The sequence below is a fragment of the Gorilla gorilla genome, chromosome 21, assembly GCF_029281585.2.
Source record: "Gorilla gorilla gorilla isolate KB3781 chromosome 21, NHGRI_mGorGor1-v2.1_pri, whole genome shotgun sequence".
NCBI classification, from domain to species: domain Eukaryota; kingdom Metazoa; phylum Chordata; class Mammalia; order Primates; family Hominidae; genus Gorilla; species Gorilla gorilla.
The window spans coordinates 51,986,037-52,003,907 of NC_073245.2; the positions used below are offsets into that span (position 1 = coordinate 51,986,037).

The 17,871-nt window shown below is 37.9% G+C and overlaps 1 long non-coding RNA gene across 1 annotated transcript in view; it reads left to right on the top strand.

Annotated features, from left to right (window-relative positions):
- The window catches only part of LOC129529013 (uncharacterized), a 63,440-nt gene that overhangs the window by 16,448 nt on the left and 29,121 nt on the right, over positions 1-17,871 (top strand). The window contains exon 6 of the long non-coding RNA XR_008674386.2: positions 1,863-1,999. This is a non-coding gene — a long non-coding RNA (uncharacterized lncRNA). The remainder of the gene's footprint in view (positions 1-1,862; positions 2,000-17,871) is intronic.

Consider the following 17,871-nt stretch of genomic DNA (forward strand, 5'->3'; position numbering starts at 1 on the left):
AGGGTGGTAAGGTATACACTTTCTATAATGCTGTGATTAAGCTTCAGTCTTTTAGTGGGCTTCTGTCTCTGATCTGTGACCATCCTAAGTGTATCTCAGTGTTTTTTCCCATATTAGGTAAGACATGAAGGGTAGAGGGTGGAGAATTGAGACATTTCCCTTACTGCACAGTGGATAAGGCTTTAGTAAAGTCTTTTCTCTTGCCAAGTAGACTTGTCTTATGGAGAATGCTCTGGGCATATTTCAAAGTAGTTACTTTATCCTTCCTTCTGCCATAAATGTAAGGCTTTTCTCTTGCCTCTTTACTGTGAGAAATGGGTAGGTTTTCTGTTGTTTTCAGGAGGTAAAAACTCAAGGAAGAGTAGAGGCTTCCCTAAGACTGTGGTTTCTAGGAATTCTTCACTCTCCAGCTACTTCACACTAAGACTCCAGCAATTTATTAAAATTATGATTTAAGCATTACTATCAGCTAATGGCTCCAGCTACTTCTGCTCCAAGTAAGCTAGTCATGGCTGCAGAACCATGTAGTTTCTTATCGTTCTAGATTTCTTGGTGGTACTTTGCCCTGTGACCTCAATTCTCTGATGGACTCAGAAAAAGTCATGATTTTTGGTTTGTTCAGGTTTTTTTTTTCTTATTGTACAAATAGATGTGATAACCTTCAAGACTTTTACATGTCAGAGCTAAAAGCCAGTATTTATTTCACTGGTGTTAGTATAATATATCCTTTCCCATCATTTAACTTTTAGTCTATTTGCATCTTTATATTCCAATATTTTTATAGGTAACATTTAGTTAGGTTTTGTTATTTTATCCAATCTGACAATCTCAGCCTTTTAATTTGAGAGTTTAGGTCATTTACATTTAATATATTTATTAATATGGTTCAGTTTAAATCTATTATCTTTCTCTTTGGTTTCTGTCTGACTAATTTCTTCTCCTGTTTTTTTCTTCTACCCTCTGTTTAATTAATTGAGTACTTTCTGCGATTCCATTTTATATTCTTTAGCTCTTGTCTATTACATTTTACTGGTTGCTTTAAAGTTTATAGTTTACAATACATACTCTTAACTTACTACAGTTTACCTTCAAGTGATATTATATACTTTGTATGCATTATAAGAAACTTAAAATAGTATACTTCTATTTCATTTCTCTGGGCTTTTTTATTTTTATTTTATTTTATTCTATTTTATTTTACTTTTGAGACAGAGTTTCACTCTGTCTCCAGGGCTGAAGTAAAGTGGCATGATCTCAGCTCACTGCAACCTCTGCCTCCCAGGTTCAAGCAATTCTCCTGCCTCAGCCTCCCAAGTAGCTGAGATTACAGGCACCCACCACTACACCCAGCTATTTTTTTGTATTTTTAGTAGAGACGGGGTTTCACCATGTTGGTAAGGCTGGTCTTGAACTCCTGACCTTGTGATTCGCCCAACTCGGCCTACCAAAGTGCTGGGAATACAGGAGTGAGCCACTGATTCTTCTCTGGGCTTTTTTGTTACTGTGGTAATACCTTTTAGTTTTATATATGTTATAAAGTATGTATCACATATTTATTATTTTGTTTAAACAACCAATTACATCTTGAAGGATTTAAACAATAAGAACAAAATCTTCCATATTTGTCCACAGACTTAATATTTCTTGTGCTATTTATTTTTTTGTTTAAAACATGTGTATTAGGCAGAAGAATAGTCTTTTACCTCCATGATGTCAATGTCATAATTTGCAGACCCTTTGAATATTTTAACATATATAATGAAAGAGATTTTGCAGATGTGATCAAAGTTAAGGACCTTGTAATAGGAGCTTATCCTGGATTATTCAGAAGGCCCTCACTTAATCACGTAATTCTCTAAAAGGAAAGAACCTTTCCTGGCTGAAGTCAGAGGCTGAGGCCAGAGGAAGATGTGACTATAGAAGAATGATCATACGATTGCAATATTGCTGGTCTTGAAGACAGAGGAAGGATGTGGGTTACATCTAGAAACTGGAAAAGGTAAGGAAACAGATTCCCCTTCAGTACCTTCAAAAAGAAACACAACTTTGCCAGTATTTTGATTTTTAGCCTAGTGCTCTCTGTGTCAGTCTTATGATCTATAGAACTATATGATAATAAATTTGTTTTTTTAAGCCACCAAGTTTGTGGTAACTTGTTAGAGTAGCAATAGAAAACTAATACATGATGTATCATCAGTGAGAATACCATCACCCCCAAGAGGATGAAATTGGTTCTTGGATGCCAACATACTTTTTTATGTATAAATATTACTTTTTGTGTGTAAAGCACGAATATGCATGCAGTACATAAATAGATATACAGTGTATCTGTGGCATTAAAACTTTATGAGTTGGTACTTAGGGAAAAAGGTCTAAAAAGACTCCTTAGGGGATGATAATAAGAAACACTTGAGAAACACTGGTTCAGATGCATATTTTCATCTGTATTATTTTCCTTCAGCCTGAAGTATTTCCTTTATTGTGTCTTGTGGTGTAACTTTACCATCTGTAGGTGATAAGTTATTTCAGTGTTTCTATGTCTGAAAAAAACTTTAGTTTGCTTTCATATTTGAAAAATACTCTTGCTGGGTATAGAATTCTACATTGACAGTTTTTTACCCCTTTTATTACTTTAAAAGATTGTTGCACTGTCTTTTGTTCTTCTGGTTTCTGACGTAAAGTTCACTGTTATCCCTAAACTTGCTCTTCTGTGTTTTACATATCCTTTTTCTTTGTCTATTTTGAAAGTTTGTACTCATCACTTGTTTTGAGAAATTTGGTTATGCTCTGCTTTGGGTTAGTTTTCTATGTTTGGTGTTTATAGGGCTTTTCAAATCTACATATTTATAGTTTTAATCTAACTTGGAAACATTTGGGCAACTGTTTCCTCAATTTTTGTTTTCTTCTCCTCTTTTGGATATTCCAATTTAGTGTATATTAGATCTCTTAAAATCGTCCTATAGATCACTAATGCTTTTCTCCATTTCTTTTTTACTTTTTTAAAGTATTTGATTTTGCATCATTTCTATTACCATGTCTTCAAGTTTACTAATGTTTCTTCCAGTTATATCTAAGCTACATACATTATAGATCTTTCTCTCAAACATTTTACATTTTACCAATAATATTTTGGTTTATATTTATATTTGTCCTGTCTCTACTTAATTTTTAAACATATGAGAAAAATTATAACATCCAATGTCCTTGCTTACTAATTTTAATATCTGTGCTGATACTGGGAAGTTTTAATTTATTGATTTTTTTCTTATTATTTTAGTTTTTGTTTGCATACTTGGTAATTCTTGATTGTGTACCAGATATTGTGAAGTTTGCATTTTTGGATGTTTGATGCTTGCATGTGTGTGTGTGTGCATGTTCTTAACCTTTGTTCTGAATAAGGTTACTTGAAAACTGGTTCTCTAGAATTTTGTGTTTTAAGATTTGTTAGGGGAGACCAGAACATTGTTTATTCTACGACTAATCTTTCTCTAGTACTGAGGCAAGAACCTATGCTGAGAAAAATATGAGCATTTCTTTGAATTCATTAAGAAAGGGTGTTATTATTGATCAGCCGTGTCAATCATGGAGAGCAGATGGAAGAGGTAGCACATGTACCCATTATCTGCATTCTATATTTATTATGTATATTCGTGTAATAAAGAACCAAGAATGATTACCCTGGAATTTTCCCAAGATACTGAGATACTCCAAGTAGGGGGGCATCAGGGAAGATGACTGAGATTATTACTCACATTTTAAAATAAGTAAGGTCAAAGAGGCTAAATGACTTTTTAAATTCAATGAGACTTCAATGCAAGAACCAGGATTTGAATTCCATTTAACCCCATTTTTAAATAGCCAATTTAATTGGAGAGATGGCAGCAAAATGACAGACAATGAAAGTGATATTGGGGCTTCACAAGACTATTTCACTGTCCCTTAACTACATTATGTAAGTTGCTGTGTCATCTACCCATTCTAGGTGAGGACCACACATGGAAAAGGGAGGCTGAGAATGTAAGACATCAGCAGAGTGTGGATCTGATAGCTGTGTTGGAACTAATGGAAGTTAGATGGTTTGAGAAGTAAGGAGATGGCTGGGCACTGCTGGGAATGTTTTGAAGGCACATCTGGGCTAAACAGGGAGTATCATGAATGATTAGCAGTATTTGCTTTGAGCTTGGTGAAATGAAGGTAAAGGAGTGTAAATAAAGGCCATTATGTTAACAACCTAGGCTTCTTTTCACAAGATCATGACAAAGACCTTGGTGGATAAAATCTTGCTGGTTGTGTTACTTTTTTGTTTATTTGCAGTTAGTTTGAAATTTCCTAGGTGAAACCATTTCCCCTTATTCCGAATATTTTTCATGGGACTATTGATGTCATTCTTCCACTCCCTTGCAGCAGGACGGACAGATAACCACAGAACCCACCAAAATTCTTCTCTGGAAATGATGCATATATATATGCAGGCACATAAACATATTTATATAGAGATATCTTTCTTTTCTATATATAATACACATATTTTATAGATAAAAATATTTTATCTATAGAAATATACACTTTTCTCTATATATATTTATTAATATTTAAATTATATTTATAATATATGTTATAAATATATAAGAATATATAGAGAAATATATATAGAATATATATAGAGAAAATACATATTTTCTATTTTCTCTATATATTATTTACATATTATATATAGAAAATATATATATTATCTATATATTTCTACATGTATTCTATATATTTGTATATTATATATGATTATATATTATATAGAAATATATATTATATATTAAAATACATAATGTATATTCAAATACTTTGTTTTTATATATAAAATACTTTTATATAACAAAGTATTTCTTTTTTTTTAATTTTTTTATTATACTTTAAGTTTTAGGGTACATGTGCACATTGTGCAGGTTAGTTACATATGTATACATGTGCCATTCTGGTGCGCTGCACCCACTAACTCATCATCTAGCATTAGGTATATTATATATTTCTATATATCTATATTTCTATGTCTAGCATAGAAATATATATATTATTAAAAATATGTAATATATATTTTTATAGAAATACTTTGTTTTGGTTTGCTGAGCTATAAAAATATGTTGGGGGCTAACAGTGAGCATCTCTTCTAGTTTCATGGTGAAGATGATGATGGTAAAGGGTCTGGACTGAGCCACACTTGGAAGATAACAAATATACTTGAGAACCTCAATTGAGCCATTCCTGAAACTAACACGAACTTCCTTGTTACATAGGCCAAACAATTCCATTATGTTCTTAAACCAGTATCTCAGTTTGGTTTCCCCAGAAGCAGACCTTGAGACAAGGATTCAAGTGCAAGTTCTTTATCTTAGAGATAATACTAGGATATAATAGTATGAAAGAAGAGAAGCAAAACAAGGAACAGAAGACAGTCACTAAAAGTCTTCTTATCCAGGCAGTAACCACGATACATAATTGGAGCGTAATCTCTTTGGGAAACCTTAGGAGCCAGTATAAAAATGTGTCTGCAGATTATCCCACCTGTGGAGAGAGGCGTTGCGGGTATCCATGTACTATGCCCTTTAGTCAGTTATTGAGTTGTAATCCCAGGAGACATCAATTCCTGGAAGTTCTGGCTGCCTTGTGGGTGGGTGGCAACATGGGCTCGTAGGACCAGAGGAAGCCCTCAGGCAACGAAATGCAGGGCTGGCCAATTTAAGTTGGGCTAGTGTGGACTGAGGTGAGGGTGAAGAGACATGAGTGTCGCAAAGGCGAGGTCTGTCGCAGCTTCACTGAGTTGAATTTCCATCACCTGCAACAGAGAGTGCTGGGAGAATTCAGGGCCCCTCATGTGCTCTCAGACCTGGTCCATGCCACCATCCAGCTTTGTAGAGAAGGCAGCACTGTTTCCCTTTCTTGAAGGATCACCCTGCCCTCTAGGTGGCATGTGTGTGTACCCCAAGATCTAGACACTGAGAATGGAACTCAGTAGCCTCTCTGCGGAGAAAGACAAACCCTTATGAAGATCAGATGAGGCTTTCATTGCAGGAGGCCTTATACTATTTACCCACTGACAACTTCTTTCTCATGAAAGTTTGTTTTCAGGGTTGTGCCCTGCCTAATGTGATTTGTTTATTTTTCTTGAGTGAGAACCAGCTTTGGCTTTTAGGATTTGGCCTCAGTTGTATTTCCCATTAGTCATTTTCCCTGCAATAAATGTTGTTGGCTGTAAAGCTGGAGTCCTTTTAGCACAACTGGGAGGGGCTTGAGGCTCCCAAATATTGGCCGTTTTCTAGAGGAAGCAAAAAGAATAGCATGAGGTAAAGGAGAGTGTCTGAAGTCAGTAACTATCTTTTTGATATGCTTAGATTTTACCCCCACGTCTTATTCTTTACCCACCCAAATCTTTGACACTAGAACCTGAGAAGGAAAATAAGGCAGGCAGGCAGAAAGTGATGGTGGTACAAAATTAGGCTGGAGTGATGGGCAGGAACCATCTCCCTTAGTTCTAAGATCAACCTAAGGAAGGTCATGTCCTCAAGGAAGGATGGATCATTCCCACATTCAAACTGTAAACACCATCATCTCACTTTTTATAAAGGCTTTCTTATGAGCTCCTGAAGTTGAGCGTTAACTGGTAAATGTGATCGTGTACCACATTCCCCCTCCTCTCTTGCCCCAGACCCTGCCAACACTGCAATCTTCATCAGATCACACCCAATCAGAGAACACTTAGTGTAGATACTAAGAGTTGGGGGTGCATTGTTCAAAAGCTCTGATCTTTGGTAAAGTTCACTCATTAAGTCTGTTTTTTTAAGCATCTGATCCATTCCAGGGACCGTTTTAGACACCTGCAATAAAGTGATGAACAAGAAAGACAGTCTCAGTCCTCAAGAAACTTCTATTCTGATTAGATAGGCAGAAGACAAATAAGAAAGACATTAATTCAATAGTTATGCAACATCTCTGTGCCTTAGTTTCCACCAACATACGTGAAATGGAGTCAATAAAAACACCCGCCTTGTGTTGTAAGAGTCAGATGACCTAGGATGGAATCGATGGAAGAGACCCCAGCTTATTGATCATTGCTCCCTGTGTATCCATTCTCTGGTAGAGGCTGAATTCTAAAGGTTCTGGTCAGCAAAGCCCTAAATCTGAACATACTTGAATCAGATGAATTCTGCAAGGGACTGGCACAGAATAGGGAACCCTTCTTGTGCTCTGGACACAAACCCTAAGCCAGGTGTACCTGGACATCATTTTCTAGGATGCACAAAGGGTCTTCATTCATTAATGCCTTGCACATGTCAGAAGGGAAGAGAGGCTTTGGGCCTCAGCCTTGCCATTCAGACCCAGCTCCTTACTGGACCAACCCTTCCATATCCCTTACTTCCAGGGCCTGGGAGCATGGTCTGCAATGCCCAATCATGTCTGGATGTGCCTCCAGGTTCAGACATTACTATCCCTGCTTTTTCTGGTTTTCATTTCCTTTTCTTGTGTGCTAGGCTTTTGAAATACATATTGCAGCCACTTGTTGCCCTGTTTTCTAAGCTGCCTTGAACTGCTGCCAGAGGCTGTTGCCAGAGGAGCTAATGACTAAGTCACTCCCCTTTTGGCCTCTGGCAGGACTGGAAATCCACTTGGGGATGGGGTAGCAAAGGCCCAGCCATCCTGAACCAATCAGGAAACCACAATAAAAGTGCCGACCAGGGAGTCAGTCACTCACCCTGAAAGCTCAGCGCTGAGCTCAGCATGGAGGTGTCCACCAGGCTGGGGATGCTCTAGTTTGCTTCTGCAGAACCACATCAGAAGCAGAGACTCAGGCACAAAGGCAGGACCTTCAGAGAAGCCTTGGGGGGTATCCCAGGGTCAGCAGGAAAGAGAAACTCACTGTGTTTCTGAGCCAGGAAAGACAGAGAACAGCAAAGAAACTCCAGGCTGTGAGCCAAAGACGGCAAACCCAGGTGAAGTAGATTATGAATAATAATAATAAATAATAGTTAACAGCTATTTTGAACTTACTTCATGTAAGGCCTTATCCAAACACTTTTAAAGTCCTACCTCATTCAGTTCTTCCAATAACCCTATCAGATAGGCTCTATTATTTTTCTCACTTTCAGAATAGGAAACTGAGTCACAGATTTAGTTTGCAGTGGCCCAATGTTGTCCTAGTGATCCCCTCTTACAGGACAATTGCAATCCTCTTGGTTAGTAATCCTGATTTCAAAATGCATTTCCCAGGTGGTTTATTTGTTCAGGTGTATCCAGCACTTGTACTGAGAGCTCAGGATAGAGAAGATAAGACAAGACAGTCCTGGTCTTTGTCTGGCTGATTCTGATGGCCACAGCATCTCCAGCCACCCATTTTGACCTGTTCTTGTTTTCACCTTTGCTTTCCATTATTTATGGGGGTTTATAGTACAGTAAACCATTAGGTTGGTGCAAAAGTCATTGTGGTTTTTGCCTTTAATTTCAATGTCAAAAACCACAATGACTTTTGCAGCAATCTAATAGTTTCTATTTTCTGCCCATCTCCTACACCTTCATCTCTCTTGGATTTGCTATCACCTAGAATGTGCTTCTTCCCTATCTACCAATTTTGCTCTTTTGAGTTCTGCCTGTCCTCCAAGTATCACCTACAGTTTCCAATGTTGCTGCCTTCATTAAGCTTTTCACAAGAACCCCAACCTCAGGTCTTCTCTCTCTCCTCTGAACTGAGGGGATGAACACTTTGCAGCAAGTTTAGAGATTTTTACCTCATACTTCCTTGCATTGTCCATTTCCTTTATAACTGAAGAGAAATGGCCGTATCTTATCACTCTTTCAGTTTCTTCCATATGCTATTATGGAGTAGTTAAAAATAGCTTATGGATTAAGGAAGTAATTTAACAAAAAGGATATGGTGGGCAGCTTCTAAGAGGGCACTATGATCCCCACCTCCTGGTATTCACGTCATTATGTAACCTTCTCCCCTTGAGTGTGGGCAGAACCTGTGACTTTCCTCTAGCCAATACAATACAGCAATACTTATGGGCTGCCATGTCTATGGTTAGGTTATGTAAAGTTGTGAATTCCATCTTGTTAGTAGACTCTCACTGGCTTTGAAGAAGCAAGCATCCATGTTGGGAAGGCCTACCTGGCAAGGAAATGAAGGCAGACTACAGCCAAGGAGAAACTGAGGCTCTCAGCCCCACAGCCATTAAAGAACTGAGTTTTGCCATCAACTCCATGAGGTTAGAAGCAGATCCTTCACAGTGCAGCCTTCAGATGGGACCTCAACCCTGGCTGACAGTTTCAGTTATACTTTGAGACACCCTGAACCAGACAGCCCATCTAAACTGTGCCCTCATTGCTGACCCACAGAAATTACAAGATGATAAATGCATGTTGTTAGTCCATTATATTTGTGGTAATTTGGTACATAGTGATGGATAATATAGGAAGGTTCAGCAGACAAAGCCTTTTTGGAAGAATTCAAATGGATTGAAAAGTATAACTAAGGAAAGCAAGAGAGTGAGGTGACATTTGAGGCTGGGGAAGTGTGTGAGCAATGGCTTTATGGAATGTTCACAAAAGAGTTCCAGGCAGACCTGGAGATGTAGACAGGAAGCTAACTGGGGAGGCCTTAAAGCAAAAAGAAGAAAAAAAATACCAAGCCAGAAGAAAGAAAAATGGTGACAATGTAGAGAAATTGTGATAGTGAGGGGATACCTCCATGAATATTGAGAATGAGATAAGATGGAGATGCTCCATTCATACCAGATGGCCTTTACCTTTGTATAAATGCAGGTTCTCAGGTTATCTGCTGAAAGCAAGAGAGGAAGAGGGCTTCTTAGTGTAACAATACTATTGGTGACAATAAGTCACCATTTTACATCTCACTTAGGCCTCACAGCCTCCTTATGAGAGGTTTTATTTCCATCTACACTTTGTAGATAAAGATTAAAACATTCAGAGAGATTAAGTTACTTGCTAATTGTCATCCAGTTCAGAAGTGGCAGAATTTGGAAACAAACTCAGATCCTAGAGCCATGGTGTCATACTGAGGTTCTGGAACATCTTTCTGCAGATGCTGTGGGGAACATGTTCTTTGCCAGTGCTGTTTTACTGCTCTGTGTCAAGAGTGCTTTGGGAACAGTGACAGAAAACATGATGGGTTTAGACTCAGAAGGAGGAAGTGGTAGAAAACATGATGGGTTTAGATTCAGGAGGAGAAAGTGGTACAAAACATAATGAGTTTAGCCTCAGGAGGAGGAAGTCTAGCAGGAGATAGAAACAGGCAGAAGAGAGGCTTTTTCATTGAGAAGATATGAAGTAATCTAGTGTATCAAGGTAAATATTTCAGGAGGTGGAAGACAACCAGTGTGTGAAGGTTGTAGCTACTGGAGCATCTGCACACAGGAAAACACGAGCTTCCCAGAGACTTCAGATCAGAAAGCCTAGCTGAGCTGTGAAAGAAGATGGAAGATGAGGGACTGGCTCCAATTATAAAGTAAATCATAGAGTAAGATGGTGAATGGAGATATGTAGGTAAGGGATACAGGAAACCTGTCCACTTCATTCCAATAAACATTGATATAAATGCTCATAGATTAATTGAATCTTTCACTGTGATTCCTGGACAAAGCAGTACCATCTCTGAAATAAAAGCCTCTATTTCCTGTTTCCATCTTTATGAGTCAAGCAGTTGTTATCATGTTTTTAGAAAACAAATGTAGGCTTCAAATTCATAGTTACTCCTGCCTATTCAATGAAAACAACAATCATATGTCAAAATGATATGATGGCATGATGGTTCAGGATGGACTGAGTTGGCATGAGAGTTTACCAAGGAGGATGGAAGCATTTTCCAACTTTCAGAAAAAGAGTGATGGTGTGCTCACCTTTTTGGCATAATCCTGGGGTATTGAGAACCAGCCCTCATGCGATACCGAGAAAACCACTAAGAAGGCAGCTATGACGTTTCTTTCCTATTTTTTTCTCAATGCCTAGCTCTGTGTTTGGTGCCTAATAGGTGACTTATAAAAGCATATTGACAGAATGAATGAGTGGGGAATGACTTTGTATGTTCCTTTGCTCAGTCTCTTTGCAGTCTATTTTAGATAAACATACATTCTAGTGAGTACCAGGAATTAGACAGCACATATGCAGTTCAGAGACTGAGGGTCTGAGAAGTCCAGACTCCTCTCCCAGCTCTCCTCTCCACTTACAGAGGAAACCAACCTCCTCTCCTCCCCCCACCTCACAGAAGAGGGAGGCCAGCTCTAATGGCCTTGGCCCCAGTTTGCTTGTATAATTAATGTGGGATTTTTCCTCCTCTAGTAAAAAATGACCTTGTCAAACAAGAGACGACAAAATCTTGGTTACTGAGCAATTGTGGACTCCCTGCTGGGATGGCATCCTGGGCCTTGCAAAGAGAAATCTAATAAAATTGGTGTCAGGGGCTCCCTGGGTGCCAGGTCCCCTGCTGCGTGACCCCACGATCCCAATTTATTAGCCAAACCCAAGAAAGCAGACAAACCTCACTGGCTCCAGACAGGAGACTTCCAAGTGGGAGCTAATGTGGGGGCTGGGGCTAGGCTTCAGCAAAAATGACAAGGGAAATGACAGGAGGTGCCAGCTGACCAGGGAGCCTGGGGAAGCCTTATTCAGAGCATCATGCTGCTTTGACAGGGCCGGTTTCAACTTGGTAGAGGAATGTGTTAGAATGGCCCATTGGGAAAGGAAGTGTTTTTTCTCTCTTTGCACTGTTATTTGCAGGGCCATGGACAGCATGTCTTGCATTAGCCATGTTCGTGGGAGTCAGCAGGCGTCAGTAGAGGAATAGCCAAAGAAAAATATTTGTATGTGGAGTTTTCATTTTGTAAACTGAGCACTTCTTCAAGTACAAGAGAGTTTTAAGTGTACAGTCACTATTTACCCTTCCACACAACCAAAACTCCCTGCGATAGGAAACACTGATTTGCATTGTACACTAGCTGCACTCCTTATTAACTAAATGATCTTGGGAAAATTTCTTAACTTCTTCACCTATAAAATGAGATAACAGTACTATTCTCATAAGATGAGGATTCAAATATGAGAAAAACAGAATAAACTCACAAAACAATAGCAAGTCACTATACCAGCAAAAATCAGCTAGAAAAAAAAAGTCTATTTCAAATAGCAATGAGAACTCTAAAATGTCTAGGAATTGTCTTAACAAATAATATATAAAGCCTATGGGGGAAAGTGTCAAAACTCTAATAAAGGATATAAAAAAACATCTGATAATTTTAAAGATATTCCATGCTTATGAATGAGATGTCTTAATATTTAAAGTTACCAATTATCTTCAAAGTAAACTATGAACTTAATGCAGTGACAACCTAAATTTCAGACAGATTTAAAAATATCTAGAGACTAGAAAAATGCACACAAATGTATATGATATAAAAATATAAAAGCCCATAAATAGGTCAATTTTGGAAAAGAAGAACAAAAAAGAGCAATGTACTGCACTAAATGTTAAGATATATTACGAAGTCATAGAAGTGAAAACAGTATGGCAGTGGCCCCCAAAATGAATAAACACATCAGTGGAACAGAAAGGAACATTCTCAGGGAGTTATATGCATACCTGAGCAGGTTATATATATATATATATATATATATATATATATATATATATATGATGACAACAAAAATAAGTGGATAACATTTTATCTGTAAGTTTTAACTGATGGTGCTGAGAAATTTGACTTACCACGTGGATGACAATGGAAATCCTTTTACTACAAATAAAAGGGTGTCCAGATGGATTAAAGTCCAAAGTGTAAAAAGTGAAACTTGAAGTTTAAACAAAGAAAATATTATTAAGACTAGGAGCACAGAAGGATTTCTTTAAAAAGTCTCAAATATCACAAATAATATGTTGTCAAAGTTAAGAATCCCTGATCATAAATACCATAGACATGGTTAATAAACAGTTGACAGATTGGCAGAAATTACTTGCAAGTTATTTGCAAATTTTAAAATTAGCAAAGGGCGAATATCTATAATGTATAAGAAACACCTCATAGAAATAGAATGAAGGGAAAATGTATAAGTAGGCAATACACAGACGAGGTAGTCCTAATGACCAATAAATAAATAAAAAGATACTGAAACTCATTAGTAAACAGAAATATGAGTGGAAAAATGCAATATTACTTTATGCCATCAAATTGGTAAAAGCTAAAATAGTTGTATAATGTTGGGAGGAATATGGGCAAACAATAATCTTTTATTTTTTATTTTTTTTTTAATTTTATAGAATATATTTATTTAGTGGTAAGCATCTTTAAATTTTATACTAAAATTTTCCTTCTATAGAAGATGATCACCATCTTTTTTTTTCTTTTATTATTATACTTTAAGTTTAAGGGTACATGTGCACATTGTGCAGGTTAGTTACTTACTTATATATACATGTGCCATGCTGGTGCGCTACACCCACTAACTCGTCATCTAGCATTAGGTATATCTCCCAAAGCTATCCCTCCCCCCACCCCACAACAGTCCCCAGAGTGTGATGTTCCCCTTCCTGTGTCCATGTGAGCTCATTGTTCAGTTCCCACCTATGAGTGAGAATATGCGGTGTTTGGTTTTTTGTTCTTGCGATAGTTTACTGAGAATGATGATTTCCAATTTCACTCAAGTCCCTACAAAGGACATGAACTCATCATTTTTTATGGCTGCATAGTATTCCATGGTGTATATGTGCCACATTTTCTTAATCCAGTCTATCATTGTTGGACATTTGGGTTGGTTCCAAGTCTTTGCTATTGTGAATAATGCCGCAATAAACATACGTGTGCATGTGTCTTTATAGCAGCATGATTTATAGTCCTTTGGGTATATACCCAGTAAAGGGATGGCTGGGTCAAATGGTATTTCTAGTTCTAGATCTCTGAGGAATCGCCACACTGACTTCCACAATGGTTGAACTAGTTTACAGTCCCACCAACAGTGTAAAAAAGTGTTCCTATTTCTCCACATCCTCTCCAGCACCTGTTGTTTCCTGACTTTTTAATGATGATTGCCATTCTAACTGGTGTGAGATGGTATCTCATTGTGGTTTTGACTTGCATTTCTCTGATGGCCAATGATGGTGAGCATTTTTTCATGTGTTTTTTGGCCGCATAAATGTCTTCTTTTGAGAAGTGTCTGTTCATGTCCTTCACCCACTTTTTGATGGGGTTGTTTTTTCTTTGTAAATTTGTTTGAGTTCATTGTAGAGTCTGGATATTAGCCCTTTGTCAGATGAGTAGGTTGCAAAAATTTTCTCCCATTTTGTAGGTTGCCTGTTCACTCTGATGGTAGTTTCTTTTGCTGTGCAGAAGCTCTTTAGTTAAATTAGATCCCATTTGTCAATTTTGTCTTTTGTTGCCATAGCTTTTGGTGTTTTAGACATGAAGTCCTTGCCCACGCCTATGTCCTGAATGGTATTGCCTAGGTTTTCTTCTAGGGTTTTTATGGTTTTAGGTCTAACGTTTAAGTCTTTAATCCATCTTGAATTGATTTTTGTATAAGGTGTAAGGAAGGGACCCAGTTTCAGCTTTCTACATATGGCTATCCAGTTTTCCCAGCACCATTTATTAAATAGGGAATCCTTTCCCCATTGCTTGTTTTTGTCAGGTTTGTCAAAGATCAGATAGTTGTAGATATGCGGCGTTATTTCTGAGGGCTCTTATTTTTATTAACTGTTGTTAAGAGAACAGGCTGATGCAACCAGAAATACTTAGTCTAATGATGTTTGGACATATCTTATGATGCTACAATCTCACTCTTGTTTGTACAATATATTTGAGAGAACATCTAGCCCCAATTTCATAAGCAACACATAGTGGATGTTCATCACCATGGTGTTTGAACTAGGGATTGTCAAATATGACCAATGGGCCAAATATGTCCACAGGCATGTATTTGTGCACTGTCTATGGCTGCTTTTGTGGTATAACAGCAGCAAAATCCTTAAAACCAAGACTTCAGAGCCCCCAAAGCCAAATGTATTTACTGTCTTACTCTTTATAAAAAATGTTTGCTGACCCCTGGTTTAAAGTATCAGGGAACATTAGACAACCTAGATGTTCCATTGCAGGGGAAAAGCTAAGGGAACTATAATGGAAACACAGTATGGAATATTACGTTACTGTTATAAGACATTAACTACGTGAGACATATACTCATAAATGCAGGAAGATCCGAATGTAAGGAAGAAATAAACAGAACCAGTATACATGAATATACTTTTATAGAATTAAAAATACCTACATAACAACAACACTATACAATTTGCAAAAATATACAAAATATTAAGGTATCATATCAAAGACATTATGGTTGATAAAATGAGGAGAGGGGACACATGAATAAAACACACCATGAGAGAGTCTTTGTACGAGTCTCACAATAGAAGTATGCTATGAAATCAGAAGTGTGATTCACTCATGCCTCTATGCCTGAGATTCAAAAAATAAATGTGGAAAATGCTGAGTACAATGCTCAGTACACTGTGATTTTCAGAAAGCATGCATTACCATCATCATCATCATTATCATCATCATTATCACCTTATTATTAATCTTTTGAAAGTGAAATCCTAACCATGGAGCTAAAATCAAGAAAGAAGAACTTGCTTAAGACAATCTTGTTGCATCAGTGAGCCTAGGATAATCGATTGACCATCACCCTCTTTAGAAAAACTCTTTAGGGGTCAAAAGAGTCTTATGACTCCTTTTATGACTAAAATCTGTGAATTGATGGAGAAGGTCAATTGTTTCCTGTCACAGTCACTATTTGCACTCGTCAATATTTCTGTTTCTTTGCCTTCCAGATTGGCTCTTTATCCTGGTCTTCCTTTTAGTTGGCCAGAGACTTGTGACTAGTTCTGACTGAGGAGCTGTTAGTGTAAGTGCTGTGTGACCCTTGTGGACCAGGGTATCAGTTGCTCTTTCTAGACCCTCCAGAACTCTCTATCCTGCTGGCACTGTGGCTAGCTGTGTCTGCAGTGGTGGTGTCTCTTTAGTCCCTAGAGGACCACAATGACCAGAGCTAATGCAGTCCAACAATGGATGTGTTGATTGAAATCACTGAGATTTGGGGGATTGGTTGTTACCCAGCATAGCCTAGCCTATACACTGACTGACACACCTTCCAAATTTTCAAAGACCTGGAAGCTTAAAATTGGAAAGACCCTCAAATGCCATGCAATCAAAACCCCAACATGGGCAGAGGGAATGAATGTTTAGAAAGAGAGGCTCAGCCCTAGTGATAAAGAGCCCACATCCTCCTCAAAAGCTCCTGTCCTTTTTCACTCACCTCTTATCATTATTGAGATTCTTCTGTTTGGAGCCAAATTTCACCTCCTGGCCACTTCTTTGACTCATTTATATTAGTTCTGCCTTTATCCCTGTTTCACACAATAATTCTTCAGATAGGGGAGTACGGTAGTCAGAAGAATGGTCCCTTAAAAGATGTCCATATCTTAATTCTTGGAGCCTATGGATTTGTTACCTCAAATGGCAAAAGGGACTTTGCAGATGTGATTACATTACGGGTCTTGAGATAGAAGATTATCTTGCATTGATTGAGAAGGCTCAGTGTAATCACAAGGGTTCGTATAAGAGGGATGCAAGAGGGTTCGAGTGAGAGTAGGAGCTGAGGCAGTGGAAACAGAGGTCAGAGAGATGCCCCTGCTGGAAGAAACCTTGAGCCAAGGAAACCAGGCTTTCTCTAGAAGCTGAAAAGAATAGGAAGAGATTCTCTGTACCCCCTGTCTACCAGCACTGATTTTAGCCCTGGAAGACCCACTTCATACTTCTCCACAAACTGTAGGATATAAATTTGTGTTGTTTTAAGCCACTAAGCTTGTGGTAATTTGTTACAAGAGAAAAAGAAAATTAATACAGTGAGATTACCATGTTTCTTTGAATTTTCAGTTTCCAGAAGAGTTGCCTTTTGCTACACCTGGTTTCTTTTTTAGTCTGGTCCTCTGATATTTTAAAAACTGGTTTCATCAATCCAGTTTGTAAAAATATGGGATTTCTAGAACTTTGTTTTTATTCTGGTTGTGACTTAAGAAAGGAAATTGTAGCAAAATTAACACTGCCTAGAACAGTCACCAAAGCAACACAGACTCTCTAAGCAGTTCAATGAACTTGGTACCTACCCAGACTCTAAATAAATATTTTTCATAGTTGATATTGCTGCCATTTAGACAGATCTCCCCAATTCCATAGTCCATAGTTGTTCAGTTGATTTAGGGGGAATTAAGTGTGGATTTTATTGATTCCTTCAGATCACCAAGTAAGAGTTAGTTAATTCATGAGTCATGTATTTGGTCAAAACTAACAGCATTAATAGTCTGTGTTGGAACTATTAATGAGAATTCAAGAGTCTGACAAAACTCTGTCAGATTTGAGAAACAGAAGAACCTGCCTTTTTAGGGCAAAACCATATTAATAGCATTTTTAAAATAGATTTGTATGTTCTAGGGTCCTTATCGAATAAAGCACCTATTGCCTTATCCAAATCTCAAAACAGTCATATGAAGAAGGGAGTATTATTATTGCCGTTTTTAAAACGACAAAATGTCATTAAGGGTTGCTTAAGCAATTCACCCAGTTTTCACAGCTAGCAAATGAGGGAGCTGGGCTGAAACCAGGCAGTCTGACTGTGCAGCTGGTGCCTTAAAACCATGCTACAGAATCACTCATAACGTTATATCTGTATGGTCCTTACTGGCCTGTGGCTTGGATGTGTCTTGTTCCAGGTCCAGAGGCTGCCTGGAGTATGTGGACACTGTCCTTGGAAATGAAATGACTTGTCAGCTCA